This window comes from Canis aureus, chromosome 21 (assembly GCF_053574225.1).
Source record: "Canis aureus isolate CA01 chromosome 21, VMU_Caureus_v.1.0, whole genome shotgun sequence".
Taxonomy (NCBI): domain Eukaryota; kingdom Metazoa; phylum Chordata; class Mammalia; order Carnivora; family Canidae; genus Canis; species Canis aureus.
This window is the reverse complement of record NC_135631.1, coordinates 32,053,176-32,080,011: the sequence shown is the minus strand read 5'-3', so window position 1 is coordinate 32,080,011 and position 26,836 is coordinate 32,053,176. Positions and strand designations below refer to the sequence as shown.

Here is a 26,836-nt window from a genome sequence, read left to right as displayed (position 1 = left end):
TAATTTCCTTTGGGTATTCAGAAAATTGGTTTTAAAAATCTGATATTGAAATACTATGACTTTATTTCTCTGAGTTAGTTCCTATCAAAGTGTTCATTTTTGTCGGATTGAAGAACTGCTATATGTAAATGGAAACAATATGTTTGAGAGGACTCATTTCACTGTGCCCTCCATCTATTTTTGGAATGTGGACAGTGATGTGATAAACTACTTTTTATGTTAATTCTCAGAATTCATATCCTCTTATATTTTCCACCAAAATGCCACATTTTGTGATTTTTGTATAAAGTGTGCAATCACTTATTTCTCTCAGAAATAAATAATATAAAGCTAAGTAAAAAATGTCATTTTCTGGGGACCCCTGGGTGGCTCAGCAGCTTGGCGCCTGCCTTCGGCCCAGGTCGTAATCCTGGGGTCCCAGGACCGAGTCCCACATCGGGCTCCCGGCGTGGTGCCTGCTTCTCTCTCCTCCTGCGTCCCTGCCTCTCTCTCTCTATCAGAAATAAATAAATCTTAAAAAAAAAAACTCTTTAAAAAAATGTCACTTTCTTAGTGATGCATCACAAAGCCAACACCTTATGAAACACATTTGGGATGCATTCCAAACCATAAATTACAACTTCATGAAAGTTATTTATAATAATCATCATAAATATAATACTTTTTTTAAATCCCTCAAACTCAACAATTACTATTCGAACTAAAAAAGGTATCAAAAGATCATTTAAATTATTAAGAATCTGACTGATTTGTGAAAAGTTAATGGTTATATATTTGGAAACATGTAAAAAAAAGAACCTGAAAACACTAAAAGTATTTGATGAGTAATTATCAGTGAAAAATCCTAGAGTAAAAGCCTTTCAAAATTGTAAGTACTTTTCTGTGCAAAAGCGTACAACCATCAGGCTTTGTTTTTAGTTGCCTTTTCTATATTTTCTGTATTTTTCAATATAGAAGCATCCATAGAAAAACACCGAGCTCAGTGTCTCTCCTCCATATAAAATATGTGCTCCAAAGGAATCTTGCAGCGATTATGTGAGCCCAACGCTCCCTCAAGTACTTTAAGCGTGTGGCTGCCCCGCGCGGCCGCGGCACCCGGGTCAGTGGGCGCCGCTCTGGGGGCCGGTCCTGCTCCCCTGGGCGGGCGGCCACGGGGCTCCTGCCGGGGCCCCCGCGCCCGCCCCGCTCCTCCTGCTGGTGCTCCTCCCCCCCGCTCCCACTCCTCCTGCTTGTGCTCCCGCTCCCTGCTCCCGCTCCTCCTGCTGGTGCTCCCCACCCCCCCCCCCCGCTCTTGCACGCACACTCTCGTGCTGTTTAGATAGATAGATAGATAGATAGATAGATAGATAGATAGATAGATAGATGGATGGTAGATAAAGTAAGCAAAGCATCAATGCCTTTTATTACCGGAACAGAAACGGAGTCCGGGCAAGGCCTGCCGCGGCCTCCGCAGAGCAGCCCGCCCGCCAGGTAGCCCGCGGGTCCGGAGCGCGAGCTCAGGCCTGCACGCTCCCCGCCCAGGGTCTCGGCTCCCACCCTAAGGAGGCGGCTCTTGGCCTGGGAGCTCGAGCTCTCCGGGCCCCCGCCCCTGCCTCCCCCGCCCCCCGGGCCCTCCTGCCCCCTCCCGCCCCCTCCCCCGCCCCGGGGCGCTGTCCTCGCGCAGCCGCCGAGCCCCGGGTCCAGGCCCCGCCGCCCTCGGGTCTCCGGGGCCGAAGCAGGGCGGGCGGCTGAGCGGAGGCACCACTCGGGGCCGCGTCCACACCCGCCGCCTGGCCCGCGGACTCCTTGGGGCGGTGAGGACCTCTGTCCCTGATCGTCGTCACAGACGTCATGAACAAGTTCATCAAAATCTACAGGTCCTCTTAGGTGAAGGCGTCACAGCAGACGGAAGGCGGAGGCGCTGGGAGTCCCCGACGTTCCGCAGTCAAAAGCGCGGGGACGCGCGCCCTTGACGATCCTTCACGTGCGGCCCTCCGAGCCGTGCTAGGAGTCCTGGGAGCCGTCACCTCCACAAGGACTACACGCTTGTTATTTGACCAGGTACAGAGCCTAATGGATGTATCTTAATCTCCTCTTCTGTTAAAGTAAGACTCGCATTTCCTTTATCCCTTCTCAGTTCTGAAATAGTAATGTAATAATTATGTATAACTTATAAATCTGAGGTTAATTGTTCACAATTAACCTCTCTTTTCCTGGATTAAGTGACCCGTAGTTTCCATCCAAATCAGTGGTTCTGAAACCTTGTTACATTACATTTACCTGAGGAGCTCCTACAAAAGCAAAACAAAACAAAACAAGGGCACCTGGGTGGCTCACTGGTGAGCATTTGCCTTTGGCTCGGGTCATGATCCCAGGACCCCCGCAAGGAGCCTGCTTCTCCCTCCGCCTGTCTCTGTTGTGTCTCTTTGTGTCTCTGTTGAATAAATAAATAAAATCTTAAAAAAAAAAAAAAAAACACTCATGCCCATGACACAACCCAGGAATTCCGGTGTAATATGATTGAGTGGGAATTGAGCATCACCATTGTTTAAAAACCTCCTAGGTGATTTTAATGAACTGTCAGGATTGAGAACCAGTGAATCCAGTGTGTACAATCCAGTGCATATAATCTTATAAATTTTTTGGTTGCAAATATACAATGATACCAACAGAGGTGTCAAATAAAGGAATGTGATTATCTTATGCATTTGAATAGTCCAGGGATGGCTTTGAGTTCAACATGACAAGGACTTAAAAAATGTGCCCAAGGCTTGCCTCTGATCTTTTAGCTCTGTGTGGGTGCCGTTCTCAGTGTGACCACATGAGCACAAAATAACTGCAAGCAACTCTAGGAGTGCACCTGCATTCCTCCTCATTCATATCCAATAAAAAGAGAACATCTCCCCCCGACCCCCCCACCCCCATGTATTGAAGATAATACTGTTTTTCACTTTAGTCATATTCCCTTCCCTAAATTAATCTCTGTGGTCAAAACCATGAAATGTATGCTGCTTGCCTCAGGCCTAAATCCTACGGTTTACCCAAGAAATAGGAGTAAAAATAGCCCCCTGTAAATGCAGGTGAACAAAATTTGGCATTCTGATTCCATGAAACCAGACTGCAGAGCCTTTATACAGTATTCACATTTGTAATTAATAGGGGTTAACATTTATCTGTTATATGCTGTGATATATATATATATATATATATATATATATATATATAGTAAGTACATCATTCCAAATAGGGAAACAATGATATTACAATATGCAACGATTATATGTTATTGTACTCAGAGTGTGAACACTAAATACTCAATAACATAAAGGTAAATCCAATAAAATTGATTTGCCTCTTTGGCTATCGGTAAAATATATTCAGAAAATTCATAAAAAGGAAAAAAAGCCCTGTGGAACTATTTTATGATCCTTTCCAAATACTAATTATAGCTGGTACCATATGTAGTTTAAAATAAACCCCAAACGACTGCTGATGGACTGTTATAATGGAATTCTCAAAGTAGAAATAATCAGGAAAATAAAAAATCAGAGTTTGACATGCATGCTGTTTAATAATGTGCACAATTGGCAGCTTTCAAATTGTTTTACTACGTGAATCTAAGTAAGAAAATTATAGATAATTTTGACAGCTATAAACTCCACAAACATGGCTTAAAGAGAATGTAAATGTATGAATAATCAGGATACAAGAATCCACTAAACTGGTAGATTTCATTGTTCCCAACATAAACACATCCTACAATTATTTCAATTGATTTTAATCTAGGCTTCATTTACACAGGTCTAGCAAAATTATAGTTATGTTTTATGTAAGTTTAATTACATATTATATAGAGAGATCTTCCTATGCCCAGGTATACATTTCCAGTGATCATCTTAAATTAAAATTATTTTTTCAGCAAGGAAATGAATATTATGTTTTTGTGTGTGTGTGTTGGCTCTGGCAAATGAGAGGTAGGTGATATAAGAATCTGATATACTTATGAATGTTCTAAAATTTTAAAGTTATACTTGTCTATTCTACCGTTTTTAAAATGTCAAACATAATTTACCTACTTTGAATTTAATGAGAACACAATATTCATAAATTATATCATTGAATATTTAATTAAAAATGGATTTCTAGTCTATTTCTTAATCAAAGATTTAAAATGTTAACGAGTGCTAAGATGACTAAATAATTTATAAGGACTCTATAAAACAGTAGAAATGGTAATTAAATAAAATAAGAAAAATTAAATGTATTACAAGATGGAAATGAAACTCTAAAGTGATAAAGAGGAAAAAACTGAGAGAGAAAACTAGTCAAAGCAATAGAGTATGGTAGAAATAGGCTCTCATACATTTTAAAATTTCACAGGAGTTTTCAGAAACTTATAATTTTTTTAAAGATTTTATTTATTTATTCATGAGAGACACACAGAGAGAGAGGCAGAGACACAGGCAAAGGGAGAAGCAGGCTCCCTGTAGGGAGCCCGACATGGGACTCGATCCCGGGTCTCCAGGACCAGGCCCTGGCAATAAACCGCTGAGCCACCTGGGCTGCCCTAATTTTTAAAATCTAAATTCAACTGGGGCACCTGGGTGGCTCAGTTGGTTAAGCCTCCAACTCTTGGTTTCGACTCAGGCCATGATTGCAGCATCTAGGATTGAACCTGGTGTGGGACTCTGTGCTGGGCCTGGAACCTGCTTAAGACTCCCTCTTGGGGGAAAAAAAAAGAAATGTAAGACTCCCTCTTGGGGCACCTGGGTGGCTCAGCTGGTTAAGCATTGGACTCAGCTTCAGCTTATGTCATGATCTCAGGGTCCTGGGATAGAGCCCAGCAGGGAGTCTCTCTCTCTCTGTCTGTCCCACCCCTCACTCACACACTCTCAAATAATAAATCTTTAAAAAAAAGGAAAAAAAATAATCTCTCTTCTTTTCCCTATGCCCCCCTCTTTTTCTCTCTCTCCTTCTCTAAAAATGAAACAAAACAAACAGACAGACTCACTGTGAACAATTAACCTCAGATTTAAAAATAATTAAATCTAAGTTCAACTACTTTCAACTTCATGCATTCTTCCAAACTTTCACAATTAGGCTGATGAAATGATAGATCAGAAATACGATTATTAATGGAGTTCATTTATTGAACATTTTATTGAGTGCCTAATACATGCTAGGGGCTCTACTAGGCAATAAGGATAGTGTTGAAAAAAGTAAAAACACACTAAAAATATCTTAGTACCTGGAGTTTATGCTGTAGTGAAGGAGTCAGACAAAAGAAAAATAAGTCAATTCTATGTATATGATGTGACAAGTATAAAAGAAAAGGTTTAGCATAGGAGGAAAATATTAAAATGGATATTACAGAGTTATATGGTAAGGCCTGAAAAGGTGACATTTGATTCAAGACCTAAAAGTAAGGAGATAAATTATATGGGTATTATTATGGACTGAAATTTTGTGACCCCACAAATTTATATGTTGAAGCCCTAGACCCCAAAGTAATGGTATTTGGAAGTGAGGCCTTTGAGAGGAAATTACATGCAGTTATGAGTTGAGGCTCTGGTCCCATTAAGTCAGTGCCTATATAAGAAGAGATACAGAAAGCTTGCTTGCTCTCTGTCTGCAATGGAGGCCAAAGTCAGGAGGTGTTCACCTGCAAGCCAGGAAGAGAGCTCCCACCAGGAACCAAGTCAGCTGGCACCTTGATTGTGGACTTCCTGGCCTCCAAACTGTGAGAAGTAAATTTCTGTTTCTTAAGCCACCCTATCTGTGATATTTTGTTATGACAGCCCGAGCTGACTCATATAGATACCACCCAGAGCTTGCAGCATAGTACATCACCGCCGTAGGGGGAGTGGGCCTGGTGTGCTCGTGTTTGTGGAACGAAGAGATGCATTTGATTAGATGTATGATCAGATGTGTGGGAACAAAGAGTGGAGTGATGGAGAGTGAGTTCACAGAGTAATTTGGAACCTTATCATGTACACCCTGGTAGTCATAGAAAAACATTGGCTTCCACTCTGAGTGAAATGGGACATCAAGGAGGGTTTTGAGCAGAGTGGTATATTTTTAAAATATTAAGTAGAATTCTCTCATGAAACTACTTGGGTTTGAAGATTTATTTTACAGGTGATTTTTACATGCAAATTTCAATTTTATCAATAATTATAGGGCTATTGAAACCACCCATTTCATATTAGATGAGTTGTGGTAGTTTATACTTTTTGAGGAGTTGGTTCATTTCATCTGAGTTATCCAATTAATGTGTGTAGAGTTGTTCAGAGTATACACTTATCCTTTGTTATCTGTAGTGTGTCTGCAATGATACCCCTATTTCATTCCAGAGGTGAGTAATGATGACTTCTCCCTTTTTCTTATGTTCATGTTGGCAGTGTTTTGCCCATTAAAGCAATCTTTTCAAAGAACCAGCTCTTTGATTTATTGATTTTCTCTATTACGGGCTGGGGGGTCAATTTCATTCATTTCTGTTCCTCATTATTTCCTTCCTTCTGCTTGCATTGGGTTTATTTTGCTCCTTTTCTAGTTTCTAGTTTCTTGGGAGGTAAAATTGTTAGGGACTTTTTCTCTTCTTCTATTGTTAGCACTATTTTAGCCATATCGTACAGATTTTTATTTTTATTCTGTTCAATATATTCTTTAAAGACTTTTTTGAGGGTGCAGTTTCAGGTTTACAACAAAATTGAAAGGAAGGTACCGAGGTTTCCCACATGTCTCATGCCCACAAACTGGCATAGCCTCCACCACCAGAATGATGATCATTTTATCATAAATAAGCATACACTGATACATCACTGTCTCCCAAAGTCCATAATATACCTTAGGGTTCATTCTTGGTGTTGTACATTAGATGAGTTTGGACAAATTTATGCTCAAAATATTAAATATATCTTGAGACAATCTAAAAATTGATTACACTCTGTATGACTTATTTTCTTTTAAAGTTTATTTATGTCTCCATCCCTTCCTACCTCAAGCTGATACTAAAAATGCAATTCTCTCATCTCACAGAAGAAAGCTCATCCGTGGAGAATCTTCCTCCATAGCAAAGGAAGCACACATTTCCATATGCCCCAAACTGCTCCAGACTCACAGTACGTACTTTCAGGGTGTGTTGAAATATACGCTGAAATGCCACAATTACTGTAGGAGGAACTATGAATACAACTAAAAAGAAGAAATAAAGGATTTTCTCCCATTCAAAATGTAGCAACAAATGTGAGGGTAATTTTTTCCAGAGTTGGGAAAGGCTTGAATCTTTACAGTGGAAATGGAGGACCCATAGCCCAAACATTTTGCTGGGTGAAGCAGTGCATGGAAAGAATCTACAGCAACATAGAGAAAAACAGATTTTTAAAAGTATCTTGATGTAACAGAAGTTAGCAATCAAAATAAGCTTCACTGGTGATTTGTGTGATTTGGGGACTGCAGCTGCCCATCCTGCCAACTAACCCAGGAAAGGTAGCCCAGCTGTTTCCAGTGAAGAACTGCAACAATGGGAATTCTGTTCTCTGGGAGACAGGAGGATTAGCTGCCAATGATCCCAGTTGTGTGTAGGACCACACACAACTCAATTCAAACAAAAACCCAAAGTACAGCATTTGAGTGCCATGATATTTGTAAAATTCTGAGCTAATCCCCTAAAGGAATATACCATTCATGAAATAATTATAAATAAAGCGGTAACACTAAATAGTCTTTTCGGAAAAATGACTTAAGAACTGTTCACTGGTCTCTAAGTTGTTTAAATAGCCACCCATTTTATTATCTACATTGCTTATAAAATATATTGACTTTCCCCCCTCCCCGACAATATGTCTAGAAGTAAAAATTATAGGAACAATGGCTGCTTCGTTTGATGGCAGTCCACGGGCGTGCCGGACTCATTCTTCATTATATGGTTAGCCTTCCCTTTGAACGTTCATTTTTCCTCTTCCGTTACTATTTACAAAAATAAAATTTGACTCTATTTTAATTAATAAAATGCCTTTTTAAAGGATACTTGTCTCTTTTTGGAAAGAACCACATGCCTCAATCTTTAAAAATGGAAAATGAACAATGCCAAAGAGGGAAAGTCTGATCTTTGGTTTGTTATATACTTGGTTCAAGTGCTTCCATGGTTCTCCATGACCCATTGGAGAAAACTCAAGCCTTTTCAGGGCTCAAGAGTTCTCATTCCCACATCTCATCCTCAGTCACATATCCAACTGCTCCCTGCTTTTCCCCCTATAATTTGGAAAAGTAACTGAATTTTCAGCTTTCCATAATTGCCATTTTTATAAATTCCTCTGTGGTTTGTCAGATGTAATGTTCTCTGCCAGTAACAAATGCCTTTCTGCAAACTTCAATTCACCTAGCAAACATTTTTAAAGATCCAGCTCAAATTTCACTGTAAGTAGCCTTTCTTGAGTAATTTCATGGAGAGATCCTGTACCATCACTTATGTTTTTACATACTTTTATAATAGTCCTATCACACTGTATTACAGTGGGTTGTTTATGACAGTATCTCTGCCCAGGGAGTTGTGAGCTCTTTGAAGACAAGTGTTCGTGAAATTAAAATCTATTTTCCTAGGACCTTAAGTTAATTGCTTGCTCTACTATAGACATTAAGTAAATATTTCTTATAGTTATGAAAAACAATGTGCCAATGACTAAAATTTTTTGTGCTTTGGTACCAACCAACCACAGGGTGCTGTCTCTCAGCCTACAGCCTGCCCTAACCCTGCACTTGTAATTAGGACTTAAAGCAGAAGACGGTCATGTCTGTTGGTTGACTTAGCCCCTGGCCAAAAGTGGAAAGCTCAGCGAAGAACTGCTTCAAAGCATCTTCTTGTTCCACTGCCCACACCCCCTTGTAATACTGTCCTAACAACAACAGCAAACTACCAAGCAAACAAGAAAACCAGAAAGGGAAAACTATTGCTAAAAACCCAAACCACACATTTGTTTTTGTTTTTTGTACACTGTTAAGCTGTGGGTGAACAATGCCAGAGTATGTTATTACTGGTCCTTTTCTCCAGGGCATTATTCCTTTTATGCAAACATTACAGTTTTATTAACAGTCAAAATAGTTTAGAGATGTGTACAAAAACATATCTCCCATACATATTTAATTCCACCTTCTAAAGTAACCAGGATTATCAATTTGGTATCTATCCCCATATATTTGTTTTTAATGTGGGTAGAATATATTTGGAATGTGCTGTTTGTTCTTTAATGATATCGAGATCCAACATGATTTTGCATCCTTCTTTTTTAGATTTCACTTTTCTCTTCCTTTTCAAATTCTGACCAAAGTCAGAAACATGTCAACACTAGCATTCCTAGAGGGTAGCTAATGTTTGATGACTTTCTTCCTCCCTCACTAAAGACTGAATGTGACACCTATTTTGTCCCACTTTGCAGCCCTTCAGTCAATGAGGAAATTAAATAGGATTATGACTTCTACACTTCAAAGGATGTCATTTTACACAATAACAACTTGCAACACCAAGACAAGTCTGATTAGGTTCTCTCTCTGTCTCCTCCCATTTCCCCATTTCTCTCTCTCTCTCTCTCTCTCTCCTTTTTTTTTTCTCTCTCCTTTTCATGCATATGCAAACACACATGCCTACCTAGAGGCAGAAGCAATGCCTCAACTCTGAAGTTCATTCTTTGTCCATTTTCAAATTTCTTCAAAAGTGGTTCTACTCAAGATTTGATTTAGTGAAGCAGAAATTACTAATTCATTCAGCACGGGGATAATGCTTTCCTGCGTTACCTCTAACAAGTGACATTTCGTACACTCTAAGTGCCAAAAAATTATTAGTTGAAATGAATGAATAAATCTCACACTACATCCATCCTGTTTTAGCTTTCCTTATACATTATGAAGTCCATGGTATTCTGGTAAACATTATTTATTTTCTTCCTTTGATGGTGGTCATTGCTTAAAATATTTCTAATGAAGCCATCTTAATGCCATTCTCAAAGCTATATAGTTTATAATTTAAATTTAAATTTTACTCTGACATTTTGTCAGGAAGAACTTTATAAATATTTATATTTGACACAAAATTTAAAATAACACCTGAGAAGAACAGCAAGTGGAAATTGCAGATCCATGGTAGTAGTGATGGTAGTGGGACAGTAGAGGTGTTTTTTCACTCAAGGAGAAATATACAGGATTGAAAGATGTTTATTTTCAGTTTATGTTCAGTCTTCTCATTTTTCCTTATGATTATACTCTCAGATTTCCTTTCTGTAAGTCTATTTTATCTTTTACTACTCTCTATATTCTAAAATGCTCCATTCTGCTTTCCATCCATTCTGCTATTTTTTTATTCTTCCCTAAATACATATAAGATTTTTAAAAATAGCAATACTGTCTTATAAAAAATAAACAATTACCTAACACCCCTGTTTCATAACATAACAGACATGTCTATCAATTTCTTTCTTTTTATGTATATTTTTGTCTTTGTAATCCAACTAAAGGTGGCAGTAGAGAACATAAAGAGATTTATTCATTTTTCTAAAATTTCATTTTATAGTTGAGGAAACTAAGAGCCCAAAATGCCAAATATCTTATCGACAGTTATACAGCTAGTTTGAGCAGATCCTGGCCTACAGATATGTCTACTGACAGTCAGTCTGTGTTCTTTCCACTACACTTCATTATCTTTCAAATAAATCCAGTATTTTCCCACAATCACTTAACTTGGTGCCATGGCATAGGTTGGTATTAAGTTAATATTATATATTTATTATAAAAAGAAAATAAATTATTGCCATCTTATTAAAAGTAGAATACAAAAGTGATAGTTTAAGCGGTATGTGTTTCTAATAATAAAAAACTATGATATTGATAGCTTTATGTTTTGTAAAAGAATAACCTGACATTTAATAACTTCAATTAATACTTTTCAACTGCCAGACTAATACTAACTAGTTTGTCATGGAGTTTCTAAATTATGGCCACAAAATAATAATAGTTCCTGTTAAACATGAAGGAAAGTAATAAGATACTTTAAACATGTCCTCATAACGTGCAATGGAAAGAACCACACACATACAGTAATGGTTCTAAATTAATGCTCAGAGGTGCACTAAAAGTATTTTTATTATATAAAGCTCCAAACACTGGAGCAAAAGAGAAGTCAACTATAAAAGTAGATGATGTTTGTTATAGTTACCATTGGCATTTTTGAAATTATCTAAATATTCTAAGCTATCTAAAAGAAGTGATTTACTTTATCATTTACTATACTGATGAGTATGTCAAGGATTTTATTCTAAATATTTTTTCCAATAGTATGGCCTAATCACTCCTTCTGTAAACACACTTATTTGCTTCCATGACCTTTATTGCTAAATTATCTAAGTTTATTGGAGGATTTAGCAGGGCTGTTAGCTTCTTGGGAAGAAGGAGATGTTGTAGCAGAGAACTAGTTAGAGCTATAATAGTTAATAAAAAAATTAGTCGTAACATTTCTATAAGAACTTGACTCTAACTTTAAAATCTTAGAAAGGGTTGCTTCTCCTTTCAAAATTTTAGAGGAAGAACCAAGTTCTTACTGAAATTTCAGGCACACGCACACATACATATACATGCACATATGTATGTGCGTACGTGTGTATGTATGTATGATGCTAATAGCGGCCGACCTGGACGGCAGCCCTAGAGCCCAGCAAAGCCACCGTTCCCTTCTGCTGTTCTCTGCTATGTCCTTGCCTGTAACATCCCCAATGCTTTACACATTCTCAGCAACTGTTTTGACCTTGCCCTTTGCCTTTTAAATCATAGCCTGCACGTAAGTATTAGTGAGGACCACTAAAAACCAGAATTTTTTTATGCTTTAAAAAATTAAATCACTTAAATTACACATAAGCAAAGTGCAGGTTTGGTGTATAGTTAGTTGATATTAATGAGTTCACAGAAAATTGTGCCAAGAAATATTTGCCAGAAAAAAGGAAATATGGAAGGGGATGATTTAAATATATATTGTAACCTCATCCAGACACTGAGGTGTCTTTTTCTGATTTAATAGTAAGAAATCTACACCACTAGCCCAAGAAGTATTTTGATAGAGACTTACTGCAATTTGTAAAATTATGTGGCTTTATAGATAGATTGAAAAAAATTTCTTTGCTGTATACCTTTATTTGAGCATTTTACAATGTGGAGTACAAAATATTTATCATAGACACTCAATAACTCCTTGACTTAATAAAAATAACGTGACAGTTTCTTTAATTCAGTACAGTGTAGGAATAATTCTACATATAAAAAACAAATGTTTCTTAAAGCATTTTTGTAAGAGGAAAGTGAAAATTCTAAACAATTAAGTTTCTTCATTCGGTTATTCAGCAGAGGTACCTCAACAATTAGACTGGAAAAGTCGAAGTTCAACGCTCTTCAAATTGATGTTTACATCCTTTGAGAATGGGACAGGGCTCCTACTTGCTGGAAAGCTGCTTAAGTTTGGATTTGGGGTTCAAGTAGAAGAAATGTTCACTTATTTGAAGGTATTCTGTGAAAACTGACAACATAGTCACATACCATCTCAATTCATAATACTACTGGTAAGAGCGACCCTTACTTGTTTCTTCCTACCTGCTGATCACCATGTTAACTGTTCATTTAGGATTATCTCATTTAATGTGCATAACTCCTAATAAGAATGTTTTTCATGAGAAAAATTGAAATCAATTTTGTCATATGATTTCACATATGAGAAAACTGAGACTCATAGGGTATGTAAGGCAAGATCACATGCTGAGTGACAACAAAGGACTGTGATCACAGATCTCATAAACTCCCAATAGTAGTGTTTAATAAGAGGTAAAATAGAGGTGGAAGCATTAAAACCACTAAAACACACACTGAATAGAAAAATAAGGCTAAAATTTGTGATTATTTTAGAATATGTGAAGAAGAATAAAATTAATTCAATTGAGATGCCTGGGTGGCTCAGCGGTTTAGCGCCTGCCTTTGGCCCAGGGCGTGATCCTGGAGACCCAAGATCGAGTCCCACATTGGGCTCCCTGCAGGGAGCCTGCTTCTCCCTCTGCCTGTGTCTCTGCCTCTCTCTCTCTCTCTCTCTCTCTGTGTCTCTCATGAATAAATAAATAAAATCTTTAAAGAAAATTAATTTAATCACTCCAATTAATTCCAATATTAATGAGGGATGATTCCATTAAAAGAGGGGTGATCATGTCCCCTTTCCATGTGTCCTGTCTAGCTGTCTGTTCAATTCTGCTCTAATGGCTTTGGTTCCTCACAGTGAGAACTACCTCATCATACTGCAGTTTCCATTTATGTGGATTTATAATATTAATTAAACGACTTAAATTTTTAGAGGATAAATCCTTGTGATATAGGGATATAAAATATTTCATTTATATAGGAATTTTTTGATCTTACACTAATAAAAGCTATTATTATCTTTTTGAATAGAAAAGTACAAAGAATTTTCAAGCTTATCAAGTACAGAATCATAATTACTAAAATAATAATTTTTTGAAGTCCAAAGTTACAACAGTCATCCCTTGTCTAAAAAAATTATGCAACTGTTAAGATGCAAACATACTCTTTATACACCACTGTGTAATATATAGATTTCTACATTACTCTCAAAGATTCTATATGCACTTTAGCAAATCCAGATAAGAACTTGAAAATGTGCATCTTTTCATTCCTTTGTTATTACTCTCTTTCTCACAGAAAAACTAATATAGAGGCACCTGGGTTGTTTAGTGGTTGAGCATCTGCCTTCAGCCCAGGGCGTGATCCTGGGGTCCTGAGATCAAGTTGCACATGTAGTTCCTACAGGGAGCCTGCTTCTCCTTCTGCCTATTTCTCTGCCCCTCTGTCTCTCTCATGAATAATTTTAAAAATCTTAAAAAAAAAAGAGAAACTAATATAAATTATTATGTCTGGGGCCTTGTAAGGAGCCAGTCACTCTTTAGAGAAGGTAGCTCTACCAGTAGAGCAGCTTATATTCTTACCAATTCTAGATGGCAGCAATCATTAAACCATTATGCAGAAGTTCTTAGAAATGTTACACAATGGTAAGTATACACATAGATCCTTAGATATACTTATCTTTTTTTTTCAACCACTTCAACCATTTTTTTTATTGATAATACTTATCTATAACCAATTTACATTCATCCATTATAGATCACTTTCTAAAGTTCTCAGCCCACCAAAATAATTACACATCTATTTCACTCAGCAATGATTTTCCAACAATGACTAGCTGGTTTTGTGCTTCGTTAAGCATTCCCTCCTGTTTCTATTCTTCATATTTTGGCAACTAAGCTTTACAAGTTGACATATGGAATTTACAATCAAAACTACCTCAAACGAGCTCTTTCAGTAAACTTTAATGAGGAATGATGCAATCCAAGAAGTACAAAAACATCTTGGACTCATTTCTTTTTCTTTTTCAGAAAATTATCAAAATACCAGCATTTAATGTGATTATAATTCTTTTACTGCCATAATTGAAATTAATTAACAGACAATAATAATTTCCAGGAACGCCTGGGTGGCTCAGGGTTTGAGCATCTGCCTTCGGCTCAGGGAGTGATCCCGAGGTCCTGGTATCGAGTCCCACATCGGGCTTCCTGCAGGGAGCCTGCTTCTCCCTCTGCCTGTGTCTCTGCCTCTCTGTGTGTCTTTCATGAATAAATAAATAAAATATTTTTAAAAATAATAATTTCCAGACAGAAACATTGGGCCAGAAAGATATACTAACACTGATACACAAGTGTTTCCATACTGGATAGTAAGATGGTTAAAAATCACTGGTACCATGTTAGTGCTTATATTCCAATTTGATGCAATGGAGGATATATTACTTATTTTGGACTTTAATGGTGTTATAATATGTTTGTTTTTCTTGAATATCCACAAGAGAAAGACCAAGAAATTGGTTGGGTTTTGTTTTGTTTTGTTTTTTATCAGGGCAACTCAATTCATTCACAGTACAGGTAAAATGCATAAGTACACATAAATATTCACTTACACACATGGTTGAAAACTGTTGAGTTGAAAGAGGAAGAGAGAGAGAGGAAAAAAAAAGAGAGCACAAGCCATGAGTATCACTGCTTATATTTTGGAACACTATACATCAGAATAGAATAAGACCTCAGTTCCATGCATTTCAAACACACATCTCAATTAAAAAATTGAGAATTTATAGAAAAATCAATTTCTTCAAATATGAAATCCACAGAAACAAGCCACGTATTGAGAAAAAATTTTTGAAAGACACATTTCTGATAAAGGACTTGGATCTAAAATTTTAAGAATTCAATAATAAGAATACTAACAACTAAAACAACTCTCTGAGTACCAAAAAAAGATACAAAGATGACAAATAAGTACATGAAAAGATGATCAATATGATTTGTCACAGGGAATTACAAATTTTCAAATTTTTCAAAAATGAGGTATCTCTACACAACAATTAAAATGGCTAAAATCTAAAACACTGATCATTTCAAATGGAGCAAGAGGAACTCTCATTCAGTGCTAGTGAGATTGAAAAATGGCATAGCTCCCCTGGAAAACAGTTTGGCTGTTTCCTACAAAGTTAGACATAGTCTTATCTTAGTATTCTGTAATTGCACTCCTGGGTACACAAATAAAATGGCACAAAAATCTGCACATGAATGTTTCTAACAGCTTATTTACAATTTCCCAAAACTGAAAGAGCCAAGATGCCCTTCAACAGATGAATGAATAAACTGTGTTACATACATCTTTATAGGGGATAAATAAATTTTTATTTAGCAACAAAAAATAATTATCAAGTAATTAACATTCATAGTTGTATCTTAAATGCCTATTATAATTTGAAAGCGAAAAACAAGGGAATTATTTTTAGGATGGTGAAACTATTCTCCGTAGCACTGTCATTGTGGATATATGACATTATGCATTTGTCAAAATCAATGGAACTTTACAGCACAAAGAGTGAACCTAAATGTATACAAGTAAAAACAATTAGGAGGCTGGGTATATCTTAGGATGGAGCACAGAGTATGACAAAACTATCTAACTATCTTACGAAAACCTCACTAAAGAAATTTGGGAGAATGTACTGACATAGGTAACTCTGGAGATGAATGGAGTCTTTATGAATAAAAGAAAAGAAAGGCACTGCATTCTAACTGATAAGCATATTTCCCACAGTTAATACGGGTTAGAAATTTGTATACTGTTACACACACACACACACACACACACACACAGCAATTAGGTAGAGCTGGGAAATGGTATTAGCTAATCGTGGATAGAAAAAGGGGAGAAGAAAATGGCTACTACATTAAAGAGAGGGGTCTGTCTCCTGAAGAGGAGGAAGAAAACTGCAGGGGAGGGAGAGCAAGGATGCCACCGTCTCTCTACTTTGGAATGAGATGAGATTTCGAAGCATGTGATTGACCACATATCCCAAGTCATGAGTCTGGGGAAATGATTAACGTACACATGTGACAGAAGGAACATATCCAATTATAGGCATGGCTGAGGTGACTATGCTATGCCAATTTCCTCTAGGACAAGCCACTGTCTGTCCCGAGAAGCAGAACTGTAAGCGAAGAAGTTAGGCATAGCACCTGTTACAGTAAAGCGAGATGCTGAGGATCCAGGAGGTGGCCGTGAGGAGTAAGAGGAAACCTGCAAACTACAGGCCTCCTATTACATGCTTCTGTTAAAAAGCAGTGGTGGTGACAAGTTAACAAAATAGATTAGAGTAATTTCATCGTTAATTTTTCCCCTAAATTTAAGGTATCCTTCGGGGGTTCCTCAGGTTATGAGTGGCATTATAATATTTCGGTTGTATTGGGGCTTTGTATTGAAATGACTGGGTTCAAAAACTTGCTCCATGTAAGTCTAATCATCTGTAAATGGAAATAATGGGGAAAATACTGAGAAATCTATCATAGATTTCTTAAGAGAATTAAAAACGCATATATTAATAACAGTTTGGGCTTCCTAGGATTATTGTAAGAATTACATGTGTTGATAATATATAAAACACCTCGAACTTGGCCTTGCACATTTAAGGACTACATACTACTTACTATTATTTTTATTCTTACCATCATCATGATCATCTCATCATCTCCTGAACTATCACTTTACTACCTGCAGTCCAGGTTTTATGCTGCCAGGCTTTCCTTCATTCTGACACCAAAGTAACCATTTAGAAAGGCAATGCTGGTCCCACTATGTGCCAGTTTAAATTATCCAGAAAATACTAATTTACTTCAGTGAAATAAAAATGTGTTTACGTGGCGTATTAGGCCATTCATGATCTATCTATCGTGCAAGCATCAATTCAGATTCATATCCTACCTCTTGCAACATGCATCTTCAAAGTTAGCCACAGTTAGCTTGTTCCTACCCTCTAAAACCTGCTATATTTCATGTTCCCTTTGAGTCCAGGACAATGCTGCACTCCGCCTAGAAAGATCTCCTTCAGCTGCTGGACCTCATTCTCATTCAAGACTCTCTCGGGATATCACTTTTCAGGAAGCCTTTTTATTCCTTTTCTATTTTGGCATCAGTGTGTGCACCCAGGCTTATATAGCATCACATGCATATGCCTCTGATACAGTTCTTATAATACAACACTGTATTGATCTGAGGTCAGAATAATGATATAGAATAAAAAAACCACATGTCTATGAAGGATTCAGGTTTTATAGAGCCTCAAAATGTCTTTGAAATCCTCCAAATTCAGTGTGAAAAAAAGTACGATTATGTAATTATGGAGTGGGTTTTTTCTTAAGATGTTATTTATGTATTTATTATTTTAGAGAGAGAGAGAATATGCAAGCAGGAGGAAGGGCAAGGGAGAGAATCTTGAGCAGACTCTGTGCCAAGTGCAGCAAATGAGCCACTCACGCAACCCTGGGATGTTTTTTGTTTTTGCTTTTTTATCAACCTAGATTTTTAAAAAAGTAAATGGATAGCTTTTGATGAGACCTAGACTTCTTACTGCCAGAGTGGGAGGTTATATATAAATAAGGAGCATAGGCTAGAATGTTCCATATGGTAACGGATTACAATTGGAAACCTCAGTATTAATTCATGTTTAGCTTAATATGGACACAGATGACTACATGTGGAAATATTCACAGGTATATGTATATGCACGTGTTAGTATACACATCTGTAGCTCCTCACTGTCTCATAGGAGAGGGTGTAGAAGGAACACCAGCTCAGCAGCAGTGAATACGCTTGGCAACCATATTTTGTTTTGCAATATCCTTCTCCAATAAAAGAAACATGAGATACCTACAGAAATGACTAATTCTAGGAGTGGGGTAGGAAATACACAAGATGAGTCCTCTTGTACTGCCAGAAAGAAAATGCTAAAAACAAAACAAAACAAACAAACCAAAACATATACACGATGATGGGAGTATCTCCAAGGGACACCGGAGCCATCTAACCAATACTCTCTTTGATTTTTGCCGTGTATAAGCATACATACGGGTGTGTATTTGTGACGCAACATAAAGAGCTGGAAGTCATCAAATATGAAATCTCTTATAAAAACCTTAATTTCCTAAGAAACTGTTCCAAATCTGTATTTTCTTTAAATATAGCCTGCGCCTGAGTATTTCCATCAGAAGGAGGTATTATGTCAGACCCTATGCAATTTTAAAGGAGGTCTCCTATAAATAATTTCAACTTTTACCCAACTTCCATTCTCCACAGTTCCCAGCCCTACATGAGATTGACACAATTATTTAAAACAAATTTCTTTTATTATTTTTTTAAATTTTTATTTATTTATTCATGAGAGATACAAGGAGAGGGGCAGAGACACAGGCAGAGGGACAAGCATGCTCCCTGCCGAGAGCCTGATGTGGGACTTGATCCCGGGACCTCAGGATCATGCCCTGGGCCGAAGGCAGGCGCTCAACCGCTGAGCCACCCACCTCCTTAAAACAAATTTCAATCCACAAGGAATAAATTATTCAAAATAATATATTTAAAGCAACTTTCTAGAAACTTGTAGAATAAGATTAGCTAGATAAATCATCTGTCTGTGTTTAGCTTAGTTTACATTAAACTTTTTTTTCCTGTTAAAAAAAGAATTTATAGTAAAAGAAGCACCTCACCATACTGCATACAAAGGTAACTTAGTTGCTTAGTCTGAACTGTGCTTTGGGGGTCCTGTTTAACATTTAAAAATAAGCAAGATTTATTACCCCAGGTCTAACTCATTCTCAGGACAAATCTCCTCCAGCTATTTAGATATTTCTAAGTAGTTTCAATTTGCATTTAACAATTTTCCCATTTAGCAATGGAAGTATGAGCACGATTATTTTGTTCACAATATAAAGTCTAATTATATGATTAAATGATTATACCCTACAAAAATTTTAAAGCCCCAACTATGAAAAACCTGTACTCTTAGAGCTTCGGTTTCGGTGACCATAATTCTGTTGCATGCATAAAATATTCTCTTAAGAAATACAATAGCATAACTCTGAATGCAATTAGAATTTTATTGCCGTCTGTAAGGTAAAATAGTGACTTAAAAGTCAGATCAAATTTCTATAATATCTAGAGCTACAAAAATACCAGTCTGGAAAAATAGGCTTTATTCTCCAATTCATACTAAGATCATATTTCTGCAAGGACAAAATGTCCTATTGCTATAAGTTTACAAACTTCTGAATTATTGAAATATATTTTAAGAGACTGTTGAAGGGCAAAAAGGAAGTTTTCTGGTTTTACTACAAAAATGGAAGAAGGATCGCTGCTTTTTCAATCAAACGAAGTGGCACAGCAGGGAAGATATTTCAGGCAAGAGAGCTTATCTGAAGAAACAGCTCTCTGATTAGAGCAGTAGTGATAAATCAGCCACCAACGTTCTCTAGTGTAGAGCCCGGGCTTAGTCACTCCAACCAATGGAATCCCCGTTAGACTTGAACTAGTAGCTGATGGTACAGCGAAAGGGAATTTCGGAATCCACAGTTTAAGGTGTATGTGAGTATTTCATTTCGTTTTCTTCAGCTTTTTAAACATAGTTTCTTCCCAGAACTTTTCAACAAAGGATTTAAAGTTCATTCAAGCACACCATAATATTTGATTATAAATATTTATAGACTTCTTGTTTTTCATATAAGTGATTGACAGCATAAATCCTCATTCTCTGAACAGTTTTTCCAACAGAACCCAAGTGATCTTCTAACAGAAAATGTTAAGTTAACCACAGAAAAACTTTTGGCTAGGCCAAAAATGTCAGGCCACACCTACACATACAAAGAGAAATCAAAATTCAGAAAATTAACCAGTTAGTTCAGATATCATCCTCTAGGGGAAATATTGTTTAATTGCCTAACAAATTATTTATTTTACTTCATTAACACCTGGGCAAGAAAAAAAATGAGAAGAAAAGTGTTCTTTTCATCAGTGTGAGATTTATTTGTAAGAAATAAGGAGATATGGTGAAATCTGTAACTATGTCTCACGAAATATAAGCAAAACTGACTTGTTTACTTGATTTTGCTCTTAGAATGCTTAATATGAGAGGTTAAAAGTTATGATTTTTTCCCTTGTTTTATTTTAACTTCTCACTCATTTATAGTTATCCATTAACAAGTCTGAGACTGTTCCTCCATCGAAAAGTCAAAAGATCGAACTAGGAGCGCTGCAGAAGAGTAAGCCCCCCTCACTCGGCTGTCTCTGCCCGCCTAGTGCAGAACCCACAAATCACACCAGCTCTCCTGCCCCATCGCCTGAGACCGGTTCAATTTAACCGATGACGAGTTCAGTTTTCCAAGTGAAATAAAATCTTGATAGAAACGCGGTCACAATATTTATATATTAGAAAGTAACGCTTTGCAAACTGCAGAAGCAAGCTGTGGCGGGGCACGGGGAGAGCAGGCGGGTCCCGGCCCACGGGGGACGGAGGACAGCAGGCCCTGAGGCTGGCAGGCAGGGCTCTGAAGGAGAAAATTCACTCCAAAGCGTGGCGGAAAAGAATAAAATTCGCCAGCAGTGGTACACTCTCCTTTCTTTACCACGGCCTTCGCTTGCACTGTGAGCTGTAAGGTACCAGTGGCTTCTGACCGATTGGGCCGCCTGGCCTGGTGTCTGAAATCCTATGACTAGAGGGACCGAACAGCTACTTAGCACAGGATACACCGAGGACGCATTGTGCAATTTAAAGAGACTTAAGTAACTTATATAAGTCTTGAATTGGATGTAAAAAGTTATCATTCTTCATTATTTGTCCTCGCCTTCCCTGGAAGAGCTTTATTCATCTCCACAAAATGCAGGTACTTGTGCTACGTTCTCTCGGCAGCTGTATTCTTTCAGATACAATAGAAGGGCTCTGCGTGGGATGGTCAACGAAACAGGAGCTTAACTAACGTGTGTCTGGCTTGAACAGGGGTTCTAAAAACCACTGATTGGTGTTTCTACTGGATCCTTGCTTTTGTGGTGGTTGTTTTTTCCCTCTGTTATGAGAACATTATGTCCCAAGGAGAAGCTGATCTCGCAACTTCGTTTCTGAAATGAAGGCACAAGAACAGAAGAGCTTCACACACCTCCTCCAACCTATGGTCAAATATAACCTGAGTATTGCTGTAGGCCTCTAATATTCTGGGATTGCTTGTCTCTGCCATATAATCTAACAGAAGCTTTCAAAACAATAGATTCCTCTGTTGGGTTAAGGGTTGGAACCAATCTTCATGGAAGATTTTTCCCAAGTTGAGCTTCCAAATGAAAGAGCACCCAGCTGACACCTTGATATGGCCCTTGTGAGATCCGGAATAGAGAACCCAGTTTAAACATTCTGGAATACTGTATGGACTTTTAATAAATTATCGCATAGCTAACTTTATGGTATTTGGTTATGTAGCAAAGGAAAAAGTAATCTTATTTCACAAAGCAGCCCAGTTTAACACAGCTGATTATTCTCATCACCCTCAGTAAACATTTTTTTTTTTAACTTGGCTTGCGTGTCACCAAACTCTTGGCTTTATTCCTACCTCACCTTGGCTATTTCCCCTCAATCTACTGACTCCATCCTTCTTTTCATTCATGACTTTTAATATAGACACATTGTAGGCTCAGTATCTATTTATCTTAGTATATCAACCCATTCTCAGTAATCACACCCATTTCATTTTATAAACAAAAAGGAAAAACCTCTATACCTTTCTTTTCATCTGCAGTCTTCTGTTCAAACACCTCCTAAAAGATATCTCAAACAACATAACCAAGCGCACCTAGGATCTTATTGCCATAATCTGTTCTACCCACAATCATTCCTACCTTAGAGTAGGTTCATTTTTCCAGGTGTGTAAGTAGGCAACTTTAGAGTCATCTTTGATTCCTACCTGCTCCAAGTCTAAGACATCAGCAAATATATTGAAAACATATCTACACACTATTTCTCATCTCCTCCACTGTCACCATTTCCCTATGGATGACTGTATCAATTTCTTAACTGGGTTCTTGCTCTGATCTTGTCAACTCCATAGTCTATTTTTGAAACATCCAGAGTAATCCTTTCTAAAGGAATTAAATTACACCACTCCTATACTCACAACTTTTAATAGTTCCCAATTTTTCTAAAATCTAAGTCTTTACAGTGGCTCACAATATTTTCCAAGATCTGGTCCCATGGTAGCTCTATGACCCCATCAACCTCTACTCTATCACTTGTTCACTTTATCTGGCCACAGTGCCTTCCTACTGGTCCTCATACATGTCAGGTGCACACTTAGGGTTCTTACACTAATTGGTTTCTCAGATTGGAAGACTCTTGCACTAGGGAGCTATATGGCAAATTTCCCTATATCCTTTAAGTCTATGCTTAAAGATAACTTTCTCAATATGTCTACCTGGACCACCATTTTGAAAATTACAACAGGTTTACTGCATGACATAGAAATTTTTCCAGGAGTTACTGGCTGTCTTCTCTTCAGTGGAAAGAGCTGCCAATTTTTTTTTAACTTATTTTAAAATCTAGTAATCTAATCAACGCAGGATTCTAGCATTGTCATTTGTTTTAAATCTAAACAGCTGTCACTCAAGATCAGATGATTTGATTCTTTCCCCTGTATGACCTTGCTCATACCAAGTCAGAGTTTGAGGGAGTAGACAATGTTCAATTTTGAATTTTTGACACACTTGAATATCTGGCAAATAAGATAAACTTAATATAAATTGAATAAGCCACTCTATGAGGTACTGTCAGGACATCCAGTTGGAAACATCTAGTAAATGAATGGGTATATACTTCTGGAGTTCTGGAGTATAAACTTACCATCATTTTTGAATCTGTGAATATGAAAGGCCTTTTTATCCCCAGCTTTCCTGGGGTATGATTGACAATCAAAAATTGTACACATTGTATGTTGTACAATGTGACGTTTTAGGGTTTTCTTAGATGTACAAGGTAATGTAATATATATTAATCTATATATTAAATATAGATTATAATATAATGATTGTATGTATATATAATGTATAGTATGTACTATTACATATTATATGTAATAGATATACATATATGGTACAAGACATTTTTTAAGGAAGAGTTAGATGGAAAGACAAGAAAGAAGAAAGTAATACCAAAATTGAACGGATGAATGGGGGGAAGAATTCTCGAAAGATCACTGACAAGGTGAAGTCTTAAGAACATCCAGGAAAGAATGGAAATATATATATGTTATGTACAGTGAATATATATACATATAGTTAATATACATGTACAGTTACATATGTATATTAATATTTATGCATAGTTAATACATATAGTTATATATAATTAACACATGTTTAGTTAATAGTTTTATATAGTTTATATATATGTTAGTTAATAGTGATTTTAAGGAGCAAATGGTAGTCATATGAGAAAAATATTATAGCAGCTAAATGAGACAGATATTGAATGTTTTATCATATATGGCAGAGAATGTCACCGGTGATTATGTAGTGCTGATTCCCCAGGAACAGAAATCAAGTCCCATATTTGCATGCAAAAGGATTATTATTATAGGAAAAAAGTACCTGTTAGGTGTCAGGGATTAAACAAAAGGAGATGCTGAACCACAGTGTGATTGAATGTAGGCAACATTTTCATGAATCCTAAAAATGGTATGTCTCTTCATAGTTCCCCACCTTGAAGCAAGGAAGACTGGTCTACACCAGGCCCTACTTCTACAGGTCATAGAGATAGGAAGCCTCTGTAGAGAAGGTGTGATGTTGGGGTCAGGTAGCTCTGAGTTCCTTTTTCACTGAAGACAATTTCCCTCAGTGAGAGGGACTCACTTCACAGTTCTCTGCTGCCAGTTCTACCAGAAGTTGGGAAAACCAGGGCCTCAGCCCTGAAGGGGAGATCAGGATGCCCTAGAGCATCCTACCAAAACAATGATTTTGCAAACTTTGCCATACATCAGAATCACCTAGAGGGTTTTTTAAGACAAAAATTCCTGGGCCTATTCTGATTCAGAATCATATCTAGGGTTGGACCTGAGAATTTTCATTTTCACCATGTCCCAGGTGATACCCATGCTGATACTGCTGTTTTAGGAGCCACACATTGAGAACAAATGTACTGCAGTAATAATTGCAAGCATATGAGAGGAATTACAGGCCAAAAATTGAGACAGATTTCTAGGTTGTTTTAAAACTGAAAAAGATTGAGCATTGAATGTGATGAAGTCATCTCACCATTGATAATTTCCCCAAAACAACTCTAATCCTCACGCCAATCTCAAACCTGTTGTTATTTTGGCTCCTGCACTCAGTAAATGGTACCACTCAGCTGTTCAAGTGAAAAGTAGTGGTCATCTTTTATTATCCTCTTTCCATTTCCTTCCATAGCAATCCATGGTTGAATTTTGCAGGATAAACCTCGAAAACATATCCCAAATCAACTGACTTCTTCATCTCTCCTGTTCCCACCATCATGCTGCAGTAACTACTCTTTCTTGCCTAGATTCTTGCAATATTTCCCTCAAGATTTCTCAGCTTCTACTGATGCCCTTACAACATATTCTCTCACTGCGAACACAATGATCTTTCAAAACTATACATCAATTTGTGTAAGTCCTCTGCTTAAAATGTTTCATTGCCTTCCCTTAGTAATTAAAGTTTAAACTTATCTCAGCTCGCATGGCCATACTGCCTATGATCTTTCTCTCAACTATAATTATTTCTTTCCTTACTCAAAGCTTTCCCTTCCGCCTAGTTTCTTTGTGCCTATATTGAATTTGGGGCCACTGGGAACTTACTATGACTTAGCTAGAAAATCTGTCTGCTAACTTTACCAACAAAGCAAACATTAGATCGAAACTTGGCAAGTAGTAACAATTGATGAGTTCATGAAATGAAATATATGCTAAACAGGACACTAACTTTTGTGTTTATTTTTGCTTTTTGCAGACTTAAATATTTTTCTTGGCTCACAGGATGACTCAAGTATCCAGATTTAAATGGATGGAAAGAGAGGAATATGGGAAGAAACAAAAAAAGTGGAGGAAGAAGTAACCAGGATTTGAGGGAGCACTGACAGCTCAATGTCCAGTGGTTGGTACAGTGCTGCTCATAAGGGAATTTAAGTGGGACCATCTGGAGCTGTGAGAAGGGCTATAAGATGGTATTTTTATATATGTAGATCAGAGTCTAGGATAATATGATTTTATTATAAAATGTCTTTTCAGGGCTGGACTTGTGTTCTGAAAAAAGAAAATTTGCTCCACCCTACTTCGTGATCTTGTGGAATATTTCTAAACAGCCTGACCACCAGCACATCTGTCCCCTTGCTGGCTTTTAGATCAGTAGACCAGAATGTAATAAATCCTTCAAGACTAAAGTATGCTGGGTTAATCTATGGCAATGCAGTGTGTCACCATAGAATATAAGTTTACTAACATATTATAGGCCTCTTCTGAGGTTAAAAAAACCTGGATTCCTTCAAGTCATCATCCAGAGAAAGATTTATTCTTGGTACAGTGAAACTTATGTGACTGCACTTTTCTTAGCTATAATTATGAACATTCAAGTTTACTTTTATAATGTACTTTTATATCTCCAAATTTGAGAAGTTTCACATAATGGTGGATCAGCTAATTTAATTTTTTTATCGTTTATTACACACGGGGAAAAAACACTCTTCTAAAATAACTTCTTCAAAAGCAGAGCATTTTATTACAGACTAGAAATAAATAATAAAAGTCAGTGACCCTTGCTTCAAAAGTATGTGGTAATGATAAATTTTGATATTGTTAATGAGCCCCTGTTAAAATCTAATCGTTTTAGTCAGAAATTTATTTTCCTTCCAGACCTGGATTTGATACAGTCTATATATGTTAGACACTTTGATGATGTTGGTTATTAAAAACATAAAGCTGGTAAAAAACTATACAGTAATAAGAATATTTTATTTTACTAGGACAATGTTGGTAAGATTTTCTGCAGTATGTAATAGGTAGATAAAAAATTTCACTATAAGTCATTTGATATGCATTAAATATAAATTAAAAATTAAACTTACTGTACTTTCTTTTATTGTTTAGATTTTAAAAAGTAGTCTAGAAAATGGTTACATGAGAGCATGAAGAGGGAAAATATTTATAATCTTTTTCAACGGTACATATGCAAAATATTACTTAAGCTATCTTAATCAGAAATCATATGAAGGGTTTAATCAAACTACTAGCAGTAGTTTAGCATTCATTGAACAAGTGGACTTGCATTTTCTACAATCTGATCAGCAAATTTAAATGTTTTTCTTAAAAATAGGAAAAAGGAACACATACCCTCCAAATTTAGAAAATATTTCCCAGAGAAATTT

General features: G+C 37.0%; 1 long non-coding RNA gene across 1 annotated transcript; it reads left to right on the top strand.

Annotated features, from left to right (window-relative positions):
* Positions 1–1,825: 1,825 nt before the first annotated feature.
* On the top strand, positions 1,826–25,855 carry LOC144293462 (uncharacterized). The gene is made up of 4 exons (XR_013360689.1): positions 1,826–2,040; positions 24,980–25,085; positions 25,426–25,569; positions 25,704–25,855. It is a non-coding gene; the product is annotated as an uncharacterized LOC144293462 (long non-coding RNA).
* Positions 25,856–26,836: the final 981 nt, after the last annotated feature.